The 12,581-nt window shown below is 38.9% G+C and overlaps 1 long non-coding RNA gene across 1 annotated transcript; it reads right to left on the bottom strand.

Moving 5' to 3' along the window:
- Positions 1 to 6,727: 6,727 nt before the first annotated feature.
- On the bottom strand, positions 6,728 to 8,903 carry LOC134444096 (uncharacterized). The gene is made up of 4 exons (XR_010033869.1): positions 8,827 to 8,903; positions 7,978 to 8,049; positions 6,984 to 7,055; positions 6,728 to 6,767 (listed from the first exon to the last, which is right to left on the bottom strand). It is a non-coding gene; the product is annotated as an uncharacterized LOC134444096 (long non-coding RNA).
- Between the last annotated feature and the right edge of the window lie 3,678 nt (positions 8,904 to 12,581).

Raw genomic sequence — 12,581 nt, 5'->3', positions numbered from 1 at the left:
CAAGTGGATGTATGAACCAGTTACTGAGGAGCCCCGAGGGCTCAGGCGGAGGCGGGTTTGGCTGACCCCGTCCTCTATTTTTCCGCGACCCTGCCCAGTCAAGTTGATGGGGCGGGATCTGTTTGTGAACTGTGGGGCTTCAGACCATGGGGCTGATGGATTCATGCATTGTGCAAATGGATATGAAATGAACTGTTCTCTGCCAACTATCCAACCACTTCACACATGATGATGGCTGCTGGTGCAGCACCCGACACTCAGACAGAACCGGAGTCGGCCCAGTGGCGTCGTACCATCAGTGGCGTCCCTGGTCGCTAATGCTATGTCCATACACCCCTCTGACCACCCCCTACCAGGTTACTTTGAAGTATGTAATTATAATGAGATATATGCATAGGCCTTTATGGGAAAGTGAATGATTAACAGTGGGAAGTGAAATTGTAGGCCTATTATAGACTAGGGGACCAGAAGGCTGGTAGCTGTTGAATTGACATCAACACAAATGGTATGAGATGAGTAAACTCACCTTACGGACACTAATGACACTAAATAGTTATAAACCATGAGTAAGAGATTACATAACATTAGGCCTACTGATTGAACACAGACACCAATTTTAATGTAGGCCTACTCATGTAGGCTACAGAGAAGGCATCGTGTTACATTAGGCTCATTAGGTTAAAGCACAGTCAGATATATATGTTATGGCAGTGAGAAAATAGGCCATAATTTTCTTATGTAGCCTATGTTAAATGATCTTCCCAGTTCACTTTGGTCACCTGGTTCTCCTTACATTGTTTTTGACATGCCGTGCCTTCAAATGAGTTTCAATTAATAAATTACATACACACAGATGAGGCTATTTTGCATCACACTAAGCCAACAACAGTAATGGAGATCTTGTTTTTAAGGTTTGACATGATATAGCCTAGTACGTATTATGTCCCAGCTTATGGTAGGCAACGGAGCAAGCGTAATTTGAATGCAGGGGAATTAAATGACCTAACGTGAATGTTAAGTGTGCACATATTACAATGGTAGACACACTGTGCACCCACACCAATTGATGTTTCTTTTACCAAAATATCTGGACAAGAGCTATTGAATAACACAGACATGATTTGTGAGAGGGTGCCGATGTCTCTTGGTCACCGTGGATGCATACACTGGTTGGCCAGAGCCAGTAGGCTACCCATTATGAGAAGGTCCTCAAACAGGGATCCAGTTTCTTTTTTTTTCATTCTAACGTACAGGTTTTCAATGAAAATATGGTTTTGTAATGATGGTCATTAAAATAAAACTTCATAGACGGTTGAGAAAAAATTGGGTTGTAAGCATGTGTGTCACAGTGTCTCATCCCTAATATCAGGGGAAGGTTGAATGGATGAAACAATATGTGCAAAGATTGAATTTTAATTGGGTCAAAGTTTACACTGTATGAGTTCTTACACCTATGGTTGAAATTGTCTAATGATGTTGAAGGTTTGTTGCAATACAAGCCATACTATGCATGTAACTGTTTTGGTGTCAGATGTCTTATCACAGGTTGCAGCTGAAAGGAAGACCCAGTGGATCATTAGCCACCAGAGTGGGTGCTTCTCAAGGAGGTTGAGGTGGTTGAGAGAACTACACAAGTAGTCCGCCTTCATTCTAACAACATTTAACATTTAACAAACTAACATTTTGTTTACTAACCGTATCTTAACACAATGCATTGGGAACATGGAATTATAAGTGGTTCATGCTGACCTTGTTTTTCATCATGCAGCACTCATGCAGTGGAAAAGGGGGACCCAGCTTTGAAATGTTTGAGAAAGTGTAAAACTTTTATCCCAAATAATTCAGCGCCGGATGTTTCTGTTAAGCGCACTTCGAATCCCAAGTCAAAAAAATTTGTACTTAAGTGTACTTAAAATATATTTAATTTTCTGAAAGTATATTTTAAGTACACTCTATTTATCAAGTACAGTACTTAAGTATGGTTTTTTAAAATACACTTATAGTTTAGTGTATTTTAAATATATTTTAAAATCATTTGTATTACTAAAGTTATGTACTTAAATATAGTTTTATAAAATATACTGTTAGTGTATTGTATTTTAAATGTATTTTAAGTATATTTGTATTGCGATCCTATGCAACTTTGACATAAACACATAGATATAAACAACTTTATAGCGGCCTCTAGTGGTTCTGCCGAAAATGTGCATTGAACTAAATTAGACAGACATTGGCTTCGAGATAATGTGCGAATTAAATTTCGTCGTCTTCTGTAATTAACCAGATTCCCTTCCTTGCATTCAGTTCTCTCCACTTCTAAGGGGCTTTATCATAGGCCTATGTGAGATTCCCCCCCTTGCTTATGAGTTGGCTGCTTCGTAATTCACTTCACACAACTGCAATCATGTTTGCACTTCCCTCAGATGGATATTATTTGATCCACTTGTTCTCGGCAGATATCCCCGTCTTTATTTCACATTTCTAGTAACTTTAAAGTACCTGCAGCCTACATTAGAAGAACGAGGAAACAAACGGCTATTTTGTTGTCATAATAACGATTTCGAAGTCGAGGTGACAAGACGCGGTTTTATCTCCTGTGGTGTTGAAAGTGAAAGTGGACATCCATATGCCGACTAGAGATCACGTTTCGTCTCCTCTTGATCGGCAACAACATATATTTTTAGCCTCGCTCGACTGATTGTGTCCTTTGACATCAAATAAAATGTGCGACATCAGATTTCAACTCGTATACATTTGTGTATCTTTGTAAACTAAACGAGGTGGCGTGGGTTTTGAGAATGCTAATGCATACATCCCAGTGTAGTGAATGAATGATACAATCCCCATCTTTTGGCGTTCGGCTCTCTCCGGTTTGAAGCCCTTTTCCAATGTTCACACAAGCGATTTATTTGCCTGTCCAAACCTTTCATCTCAATTATCTCGTGATTTATTTGCAGTCCCATTCGTTGTTTTCACTGCATGCCAGCGTGATATTTTACAATCAGCTAGCCAGTAGCCAGTAGCCAGCTTTCAGCAAGCTGCTGCCTTATGTAGACCTCCTTGGTTGCTGCTTAGTTAGCAAACGAAGGAATAGGTCTCGCTCCGCTCATACAGCATAGAAATCTAGACGCCCCTAGCGGCCACAAATTGCACAACAACAAAAGGCGCGGCGCCGCCAGGCAAAACTGCAAGTGCTGTTTCGGAGCAGGAGCACTAGGCGGTGATGGAAATATTGCCATTTTCCCCATTACGGGTCAGTCAAGCAAAATCTTGAGTACCAAGCCATTTCATGACTATGAAAAAGTTGCATAGTGTTTCTTTAAAAGTAATGTGCCAAGTGTACTATTTTTAAAATATACCATTAGTGCATTATATTTTAAGTGTATTTCAAGTATATTTGTATTTTAAAAGTAATGTGCTAAAGTATAGCATTATAAAGTATACTATTAGTGTATTATACTTTAAGTGTATTTTAAGTATCTTTGTATTTTAAAAGTTATATACTTAAGTGTAGTATTATAAAATACACTATTAGTGTATTGTATTTAAATGTATTGTAAGTACATTTGTATTTTAAAAGTAATGTGCTAAAGTGTAGTATTGTCAAATATACTATTAGTATATTGTATTTTAAGTCTATTTTAAGTACATTTGTATTTTAAAAGTAATGTGCTAAAGTATAGCATTATAAAGTATACTATTAGTGTATTATATTTTAAGTGTATTTTAAGTATCTTTACATTTTAAAAGTTATATACTTAAGTGTAGTATTCTAAAATAGACTATTAGTGTATTGTATTTAAATGTATTGTAAATACATTTGTATTTTTAAAGTAATGTGCTAAAGTGTGGTATTGTTAAATATACTATTAGTATATTCAATTTTAAGTCTATTTTAAGTACATTTGTATTTTAAAAGTAATGTGTTAAAGTGTAGTATTATAAAATACACTATTAGTGTATTGTATTTAAATGTATTGTAAGTACATTTGTATTTTTAAAGTAATGTGCTTAAGTGTGGTACTGTTAAATATACTATTAGTATATTCAATGTTAAGTCTATTTTAAGTACATTTGTATATTAAAAGTAATGTGTTAAACTATTAGTGTATTGTATTTAAATGTATTTTAAGTATATTTACAAAATAAATAAACTAATTACTGGCCAAACTGCATATTTCTTATATGTTCACAAACATAAGCCTACAAAATTGTAATTATCTTAAGCTACATTTCAGCACTGCAGATGTCTTGAATGGTACATGTGTAAACTTTGAGGCATTTCATTGCGTTATTGTAGCAACTTATTTCTACATCAACACTTTGCAGGAACACCACAAATACATTACATATTCCAGAAAAGACAGTGTTGTTGTGCTGTATGCATTACAGTATTTTATTCACAACATGTTCTATCACATTTCAATGTCCCTGTACATAGAAAATAAAGACAATCACAAAGGAAAGATAAACAATTTGGAACGCTAAGATACAAGCAATAACTTTTACATGGCACTACATATTGCTCCATTTGAACAAATCTCATGAAATTACCTACAATCAATGAAGCTAATTTAAAGTTATTTGAATGTATCAATACGGTCACATTTACATCAGTCCCCTTCAATTGCATTTGGTAAGGCAATCACATACATCTTTTTGACATTAACCATGACACACTTCCTTTTGAAAGATTGTGGACACACCGCATGAATGCTATGGGACTCAGTCACTTCATTCACAAATCTGGAAGAAATTTTAAGTTCAGCATCCCTATACATTACACTTCCAGACCTGAAAAGTTCCCTGACCAAAACACAACTCTGCTGTGTGCTACCTATGTTGAATGCCACAATGCTCAATATCTTGCATATTGTGCCATCAGACAATTGTACGACAGAATTGTTTCTTTTCTTCAGTCCTTTGTAGGTGTCAGAGTGATAGAGTACACCATCAACAATAAAACGGTCATAATACAGGCCATGTTGTACACGTACACCTACTAGTTCCTCAATAGCAAGCATGTGCCGTACTGGCAGATTCACTGTAGTGGAACTACCAAATATCCTAACGTTGTCTGACAGAGGCAGTGATTTTGCTGTTTTACGCTTACTGTTTTGCAGTATCACTGTATCATTGGCACTGTTCATTCTTTTATTTGCATGTTTTGAAAGATCTTGCCATTTGAGGAATCTTTTGACAATCTAGTCTTGGACATATGTGGTCCCATTAAAGTATTTAAGTAGGGTGCCATTAAAACTCTCTAATGAAAATGTGGATGTGGCCCACAGAGGTCCCCAGTTCCTGACACTTGCTGAAATGTGGGTCATCAAATGCACATTAAAAGTCATATTTTCTCGACCGTACAACTTTTCGAATCCCATTACAAATTTTTTCAGTGCCTTTTCTGCGTTGTCAATGTCAACTGTATGGATCTTTTCCTGTAACAGTGTGTAAATGCCAAACACAAGGAGGAAAAGATTGTTCAGGTACTTCTTTGGCAGAATACCAGAAAGTACAAGTAAAGCGTAAAACAAAAGGAATGATCTCCACTCTGAGGCTTTCCAAAATTTACGCTCCTATACAGCACATGGCACTCTAGTTAATTCTACTGGAGGCTTGATGGCTAGCAACTGCTCATCAATCCTCTCAGAGTTAGTGCCAATGTACCATGGTTTTGCATGGTGCTTTGGATCTATTTCATTAATTGGCGAGTCACCCCAAGGCACACACTGTGCTGGTATTCAGGCACAAATCCATTAATCATTTGAAACTTAGACAACTTCATGAGAGGAGAGGGACCTTTCACCCCCATCACAGGTTGCTGTGATGTTGCTGACATTGCATGTACAAAGTGTTGAGATTCTGACCTGAGAACGGGTTCGGGGGTAAGGTTTGAGTATGGACTACCTTTATGGTAACAGGAGTCGCAGCCGTATTGTCCGTTAAACTGTTTGGTGTTGCGGATTTGAGCATGTGCCACTGAATCTGAACTACAGACTAATGCATGCACCTTAGATGAGTGGTGGCAGATGTGTATGTCTGTCCAAGATATTCCCTCTTCCTCCAACTTAAGCAGCTGGTCAACAAATGGTGTCTGGAGTGTGGTCATGTTTGGCTTGACCTCACCAAACCACAAGCACGGAACACAGACATTGTTTTTGCGATCTTTTGCATTGAGTTCTATAATCTGACACTGTATTGGCCATAACTGACTCTTTGAACTTTTAAAAATAGGAATGCCATCAGTGTTCCAGTGGAGACTAATGTGAGATTCTCCAACATTTTCTGTCCCAATCAGTCTCTTGTATTGCAAACCGGATTGTATGTCGGTGAAAACACCATTTGCTGACACATTCTTAGTTACAGTCGTTTGAGGACTTTCAAGAATGTCTTTTATTTGACTCGCTAGATCCAAAACAATGAAATATGATCCATTCTTGAGATTTATGTCTGCATCAAATGCCATGTGACATATTGAGCACTCCTGTATCAATTCCTGATTTGTGGCATTACCTATGTAGCTGGTACAGCCAGAACAGTAAAAATGTGGTTCATACTGTCCATAACGTCCATATGCTTTATTGAAGAGGTATGAAGTCGCGGGCACTGACCCTGGGAAGTGTACATTGAATATTTGAAGAAGATGTTCAAGAGCTACCCCAGTCAGATTGTGCCTCAGAATGTAGGCCATTAACAGAAGCAGACTTTGTCCTTTGGTTATACGTAGGTGCTCCTGGGTATATAAGGTCATCCCCCTCAGAATCCTTAAAAGATAACATATCAGTCAGTCATCCAGCTTTTTACATTCATCTGTGATGCATTATTGCAGTACATCAAATACAACACATTATGTTGTGCAGAAACTGAATAAAACCTGAAATTGCAGTTCTTTTACATCACAGATACCCTGAACATGGGGAAATTATAGTGCACATATTCAGTCATTTTCATTACCACACTGCATATTGAATTGGAAGTACCTGTTGGCCTAGTCCATTACTGCAGGATCTTGGGACTGGTTGAGATGCTCTGAGGTAGTGTTCTGTTGTGTCCTGTTAAATAAAAAATAATATCTGAGTAAACACAAGTGCTACAATTCTACCATTTTCAGAAATGTTGATGTCCTATACCACGGTTCTTGTATAGATGGAGAATAGACTTAGAAAACACAGCCCTCAAACCTGAGCCAAATCATTGTTTTGCGGGATATTCATGACCATGACAAATTAACACAATCATTAGGAGCAGGGTGAAGTAAAGGCAGCAGATGTTGAAGAAGACACAATGGAGAAAACTAAAGAGTTAATTACATTACCATCAGTATGGTTTGATTCTGATTAAGACGCATTGCGTCGAAACGTTAATCATGCTCGCACCACAATAAAAACAGAAAAAAACGTATCCTGTGTGCTCCAGTCGTCCTTGGCCCAGTCTCCTTTGAAGTGGACCAGCTTGCTCTTAACTAATAAAAACTAGTGTTATGTCTTGTCCTAAACATGATTTTACAATCAGGCAATTTAACTGGTTGCCCTTCCTATGGAGCTAAAAAATTGTGACAACGCAGATAATGTATTTTTTTGAAAACTTCTCATAGAGTTGTCAGAGTTGAGGTTAGTACACGACTAAATTATCCTTTTACATGCTGTGTCCTTTATCTCAAATTATCAATATCAAATTCAAGACTAGTTGTACAAAGACTTAGTGTAAACTGTATTATGTTCCCTCTAGATTGCTATGCATTGAGTCAGCAAGGTGTATTTATGAGGCCAAATCCAAATACTACACATTAGCAGACAGCTAGCCTGTGAAGGTCTTCCCGCATTGTGGAAAAACTATTTGTAAAGAAAAAAATTGACAAAACCTCCCCTTACATGATATAAACTGTAGTTGAATTTAAGATCTTTTACCACAACACATATCCGCATTCATCATTCAGCGGCGGTAAACCAATAGAGGTTTTTAGCTGTACATTACCTGTGTTTGGCTTTGCCCTGTACAGAGTGATGGTGCTGGCTGCAACCCAGTACTTGATCCATCTGGAACATGCTAAATGTTGTGTAAAAAAGACAATCTATTAGTATTGCGAGATATAGAAACGAAAGAATGAAATATGCATGACATGTAGAAATGAATCCCCGGGATTGGATGGAAGAGGGACCTTGTGTCACACAAGATAAATTAAGTGAAATTATATCTGGACATGGACTTGTGTCCTCCACATTTTGTGTATGGACACATTTCCCAAGCAGACCTCTGACCTAGCCTGATTATCATCGACGTTCAAATCTCTTCATGACTTGGTCTGACCAATGAACTTCACAATTAACATTTCCCAAACGGCATGGTTGACCCACCTCCCTTGGTTTACTTATGGCTGTTTGCTTACCGACAGAGTGGGAGGAGTTCCCGTATTTTCGGGAACTCAGAAAGTACCGGTACTTACATTGCTCTTGACCTGACTAGTTGCAACGCTGAAAGTGTTGCGTCACTAGGAGGGCACAGCCTGGCTACCTCTGACCCACAGGATCACCAACACTAGCCCTGTGCTTCAAAGGTTTTCTGCTGGGCAAACCACCACCACTGGGTTTTTAACGGGGCCACATGCTAGATCAATTAAGACCTGGACACCGCCGAGGTTATATTGTATGCCAAATTCTCTCCCCAGTGTTCACAAACAACGGCTACAGTGTTAGATTGAGGAAGAGTCCCCCTGCAATACTCTGTTTCATGCACATGACAGTTGGAAGATGTACTGCATGACAAAGTAAGTGGCAAACCATGCCTTAAAGGACCAAGTTGTAAATAGCAGAAGGTTGACATTACCTGTGTTTGGCTTTGCCATGTACTGAGTGATGGTGCTGGCTGCAACCCAGTACTTGATCCATCTGGAACATCCTAAATGTGGTGTAAAAAAGACAATCTATTAGTATTGCGAGATATAGAAACGAAAGAATGAAATATGCATGACATGTAGAAATGAATCCCCGGGATTGGATGGAAGAGGGACCTTGTGTCACACAAGATAAATTAAGTGAAATTATATCTGGACATGGACTTGTGTCCTCCACATTTTGTGTATGGACACATTTCCCAAGCAGACCTCTGACCTAGCCTGATTATCATCGACGTTCAAATCTCTTCATGACTTGGTCTGACCAATGAACTTCACAATTAACATTTCCCAAACGGCATGGTTGACCCACCTCCCTTGGTTTACTTATGGCTGTTTGCTTACCGACAGAGTGGGAGGAGTTCCCGTATTTTCGGGAACTCAGAAAGTACCGGTACTTACATTGCTCTTGACCTGACTAGTTGCAACGCTAAAAGTAATGCGTCACTAGGAGGGCACAGCTTGGCTACCTCTGACCCACAGGATCACCAACACTAGCCCTGTGCTTCAAAGGTTTTCTGCTGGGCAAACCACCACCACTGGGTTTTTAACGGGGCCACATGCTAGATCAATTAAGACCTGGACAACGCGAGGTTATATTGTATGCCAAATTCTCTCCCCAGTGTTCACAAACAACGGCTACAGTGTTAGATTGAGGAAGAGTCCCCCTGCAATACTCTGTTTCATGCACATGACAGTTGGAAGATGTACTGCATGACAAAGTAAGTGGCAAACCATGCCTTAAAGTGATGGTGATGGCTGCAACCCAGTACTTGATCCATCTGCAACATGCTAAATGTGGTGTAAAAAAAACAATCTATTAGTATTGCGAGATATAGCAACAAAAGAATGAAATATGCATGACATGTAGAAATTAATTGTGAGAAATGGACAGTTCAATATGTGAATTGGTGCATAATACTGTGCAGTCTTCATAGAAATATGGAACACCTACCCAGGTTGACTCGTTCAGTTCACTTCTTGGCCGTTTAGCAGTTTTTGGGCCGAGGAAAATCTCAGCACTGCTGTCTTGATTTGATGGAAGAGGGACCTTGTGTCACAAAACAATTTAAAGTTAGAAAGAAATCTGGAATTAAGGGCTGTCAATACCTGGTTCAAACCCAAATGTGCAAGGAATTAATTGTTATTTTTTTGTCATGATTTCACTGTCAAGGGTTTGAGTTGGGAGGGGAACTGGAGTAGACTGGAGGCCTAGGTGGGGCAAAAAAAAGGATTCCAAGGAATTCCAAACACAAACCCAAAATGGGGAAATGCAGACACTAACACAGAAAAGTATTCCAAATATTCCAAGATTAATAATCTACTACAGCAGGGGTGTCAAACTCAAATTGACCGAGGGCCAAAATCAAAATCTGGAGCAGGCCAAACTCAATATATATATATATATATACGTATATATATTTTACAAAAATGGACCAAAATTGTTTTTGTGTAAATGAATGTCTAAACAGATTCCCATCATAGTTCAAATGTGTCTGCACATTCTGTTTCATTTGAGTGTGAGTTCTTTCAATGGCCTGGGCCCACTCATATTCCTGTGATATACAAATGTTCATGTTCAAATCGTAATATATAGGCCTACAGTTATGGTGTATGTGGGCCAACTGTAATACACGTTTGAAATGATCTGGCCGGCCAAATAAAATGGCTCCACGGGCCAAATATGGCCCCCGGGCCTGAGTTTGACATCCCTGTACAGGAACCTTATTCACGTTGCATAATGCAGTACAACACAGTTTTTTCTTTTTCTTAAGACAACAGCACATACACAGTTACTGTGAATAATGAGATTAACAAATAATTATTTTACCAGTGCATTTCTTTTTCGGTTTATGCTGGACCTTGGAATTCGTGTCTCACTTCTACAAAGAAAGGTTTTGTAATGCCGGGGTCTGTTCTGCAAACAGATTGATATAAGGTCAGGGGTTTTTTAGTAGACCTAGACACGCATAGTCATGTTGAATTGACATGCAGCAAGTGAAACTGCAAAAACTTGATGTTTTGCTGCAGGCCTATTAAATAAAAAGCACAAGTAAAATTTGCTATTGGTAACCCACTTAAATTGATTAGCACAAGTAGCTGACTAATAGACATGGCAAGGCCTCATCATTAGGCCTAAGCAGCATCTTTCTTCTCATAGCTCTCGGCATAGGCTTGAATTTTGAGGCCTAAATTTCTGCAAATGAAATGTCTCTATGTAAAAAAAAATCTGCAAAGTCTTCTTCATTACCTATGAGGCAAGGAAAATACAATTAGGCCTATGCTAGTTCTACTTCGTTAGATTAGTCCGTCCGAGCCTACCTCTTTGTCATCAGATTTCCTTAGGATCTTCGTGGATTTTGGCAAATGTTGCATAGTAGCCTAGGCTAGGGTAGCCTACGCCTGAGTGACAAGGGGAAAACATGATTAGTGCAGCTCTATCCATGTAGGATACAATTGTCAACTTGTACTTGTTTATCACTAGCCTTGGATCTGTTTCAAAATTTGAATAATCCTCCTCCTCCTCCTCCTCCTGCTCATCATCATCATCCTCATCATCAACGGACGCTGCTGGACGAACTGATAAAGACACGTGCGCGTGATATGGCGACCGCTCACAGTCAGTTCCCTAAATTTGGACTATTTTATTTCCCAGACTCACATTCTGTGAGGGTGGAATCGAGTGACATTATAGTAGAGAATCATAGGGATATCGCAAACCAAACTAGGAACCGCCTTCAATTCCTTAACCCTGACCTCCATTACGTGGAGGTCTGTTTGCCAAGCCGCAGCCGCCACGGTGATTCCCAGGTATTGGCCGCCAAACTCCTGCTCTTGGGCGGTAAGTAGGCCTAGGCCTTACTGTACAACACCACACATGTTAAAACAAAACAAAAAATATTTTGTGTGCATATTTCGAATGCCAGAATGATTACATGATGATGTAGGCCAAGGCAATGCATTTTAAACTAAAGAACAGGGCCAGGACGACCAGTCATTGTGTCATGTTTATTGTGCCATTGCTGTTATTACTCATCTCTTATTAAAAAACATTATGAATCAAGGAGGTTGTGCTGGTTGGAAACCCAGGGTGTAGATGCTACTAGTCTTAGCCATGTAGGCCTAAGCCAAGACCAAGATGGAGGTCAGAACATGTAGGGATGAACCCGTCGATCTCCGCCTGTTTCCATTTCATTAAAATCGTCATGTAGCCTGCAAGGCCCTTGGCTTAAAAATAATAAAAATGTATTGGTATGGCACATAAGGCTAGCTTGGACTTATTACACTGTTATTACTTTGAAGGGTTGATTAGGCCTCTATCAGCTATTACTATCATCATACTAATCATAGTCGTTATTATTATTATTAATAACAACAACAACAATAATAATATACTGGACTGGAGCTTTAGTAGGCCTATGTCAGCCAGGCCAACACATTAGTAGTCTTTGGTTACAATCTGTCACTGACAAATCTGTATTTCTGTAGGCCTAATTTCTTTCCCTTTCCATTCTTGCACACTTTTTGTATGCAGACAATTACAATGAATTGATGGAGAAAAAAAGCATTCCAGAATGACGAGGACATATGGACCCAAAAGGAGGCACCAAAGGTTATTATTCTTATTGTTATATTACCATGTTAAATAATGTACATTGTTAGGCCTATACTTGTTTACTTATCTAAG

This window comes from Engraulis encrasicolus, unplaced genomic scaffold, assembly GCF_034702125.1.
Source record: "Engraulis encrasicolus isolate BLACKSEA-1 unplaced genomic scaffold, IST_EnEncr_1.0 scaffold_454_np1212, whole genome shotgun sequence".
NCBI classification, from domain to species: Eukaryota; Metazoa; Chordata; class Actinopteri; order Clupeiformes; family Engraulidae; genus Engraulis; species Engraulis encrasicolus.
This window is presented reverse-complemented; position numbering and strand designations above follow the sequence as displayed.